Source organism: Sinocyclocheilus rhinocerous, unplaced genomic scaffold (genome assembly GCF_001515625.1).
Source record: "Sinocyclocheilus rhinocerous isolate Xijiao unplaced genomic scaffold, SAMN03320098_v1.1 scaffold5244, whole genome shotgun sequence".
Lineage (NCBI taxonomy): Eukaryota > Metazoa > Chordata > Actinopteri > Cypriniformes > Cyprinidae > Sinocyclocheilus > Sinocyclocheilus rhinocerous.
The window spans coordinates 582-2,757 of record NW_015632048.1 but is presented as its reverse complement, the minus strand read 5'-3'; the positions used below and the strand labels follow the sequence as shown (position 1 = coordinate 2,757).

Genomic DNA, 2,176 nt, shown 5'->3' with positions numbered 1-2,176 from the left:
TAATTTGCCTCAGTTTCTTTAATTTGTTTATTTTCGTGATGATATAGCTTGTACTCTCCAAAACTGCTACCGCACGAAAAGATTGATCAGAAGATCAACTAAGATAATTAAAATGAGTACTTAAACAGCCATTCATTATTGTGTCGTTTATGTTGCGGTCCTGACCTAGACCGGGGTCATAACATGTAGTAAAAAAAAAAATTTCTGGAAACTTCATTCATTCCTATGTGGTCAAACTGACCCGCGAGGGAAGGATTTGGAAATTTTTTTTTTTTTTAATTACAACCACAGAAACTCTGCATATCCACTAAATTTTTTTGTGAGCGTGTTTCCGATTCAAGTCTGACAAAAGTCATAAAGTCTCTTACCATAATGATCAATGCTTGGTTTTAAAAAATAAACTAAAATCATTTTCGGGTCGAAACGATCCTAAAAGGATTAGGATATGTTTGTATACATGTTTAAACAAGCCAGCAGTTGTTTTTAAAACTAACTGTGGATGCACATTTCCTTTTCCAGTATTTTCCTCAACAGTGTACAGGGAATTCCTGTGGCATCTACATGCTGATGGTAAGAATGTTTTGTCAAAGGGGAATTCCTGTGGCATCTACATGCTGATGGTAAGAATGTTTCATTTGTCAAAGCTGTTAAACAATAAAATCAAAGTCTTACAGTGTTATTTGTATTTCACAGTATGCTCTCAGCACCTGTACATCATGCCCACTAACATTCACAGAGGTAAGCTAGATTTCCACAAAAATATACCAAACTACTTTTATATGGCTTCTTTTGTTTGTTTGTTTGTTTTTATTTTTGTGTTTTGCACTCTTTTAGGAGGAGGTGCCATTGATTCGCCAGTGGTGGTGCATTCAGTTGATGGAGAGGTTTTGCCTTGAAGGGTATGACAGACTCTACAGATACAATTTCAGTATCTCGGCTGTATTAAGTCACTGTTGGCAAAGTGATACTAGAAAGGTGTTATACAAATAGAGTGCATATACATTTACATATTTTACAAAGGCATGGACAGAGATTTGCACACTGGACAGAAGAAGCATCCCAACTCCTTCAGGGAACACTTGAGCCTGTGTTTAGGGTGTCAAAATCCCCCAACACCAGGAGAAGAGTTGTGGTTGAAGAGGACACTAATAAGGTAAATGAGTTTAATGTCATATATCACGGAGTTGCATGCAAGTTGGATAAATACTTTATATATAAATACTTTAGTTGGTGCAACAGCCTAGCATTGTGAGCGACCTTCATACAGCTTGGTACTGGGCACACAATCACACTTATTCCGTGGAGAGGTGACAGAGCCTGCTTTTCTGCAGATGAACAGTGAAAGTCAACTAAATCCACTCAGGAAGGCCTAACACAGCTGATCATCCAGAGTCACGTCACATCACGTCCGTTCGCTCAGAGTCCTGTCACTTCCTGTCAGTTGCATCCAGATCCTCAAGGACTGTTCTTCAGTATCCCAGACTGGCATCCAGCGTGGAGGACCCACCGCTGGTGTCGGCACGTGCAGCTGGTATCCCTTAACCAGCGCTCTCAAGCCCTCCAGTTCCTGAACTAATTCCCCTGTCTGTAGCGCTTCCCACAATGGGGATCGCTTTATGGTGTATTTGGGCTGCATACACCACCACTGAAACTTTAGAAATGGCGGCGGCCACTGTGATGTCTCCCGAGGTGGCGGCTGATGCTGCAGATCTTCCAGAGGTAGTGGCGCACGCTGCCGTGTTCCTCGAGGCGAGGGCGCCCGCTGCAGCTTCTCCTGCTGTGTTCCCCGAAGCGATGGTGCCCGCTGCAGTTTCTCCAGAGGTGGCAGCGCATGCTGCAGAACCTCCCGAAGCAGCGGTGCTCGCTTCAGCTCCTTGTACGGTGGTGGCGCCCAGCAATGCACTTTCAGCCTGTCATGTCGCGGTCAAAGGAACCATTGATGAACGCTGTGCCTGTCCAGCTAAGGAGAATGTTAATTAACTGTCCCTGTTTCCTGACGTTACTGCTATAGAACCTCCAGAGGTGGCGGCATCTGCTGCAGAACCTCCAGAGGTGTCAGTGGTATCCACTTATAAACTCTCGTCCTGTTCTGTTCCGGCCAGGGAGGCCGTCTGGGATCCCTCTGCCAGTCCTGTAACGGCTATGGAGGCCGTCTGTGAATTCTCTGCCTGTCCTG

At 44.6% G+C, this 2,176-nt stretch overlaps 1 long non-coding RNA gene across 2 annotated transcripts; it reads left to right on the top strand.

Moving 5' to 3' along the window:
• Positions 1 to 499: 499 nt before the first annotated feature.
• Positions 500 to 1,079, top strand: LOC107742179 (uncharacterized). 2 transcript variants are annotated; one of them, XR_001640286.1, is made up of 4 exons: positions 500 to 570; positions 694 to 738; positions 835 to 899; positions 1,021 to 1,079. It is a non-coding gene; the product is annotated as an uncharacterized LOC107742179 (long non-coding RNA). The 2 variants fall into 2 exon arrangements; XR_001640287.1 differs by lacking the exon at positions 500 to 570 and adding an exon at positions 591 to 620.
• The last annotated feature ends 1,097 nt before the right edge of the window (positions 1,080 to 2,176 follow it).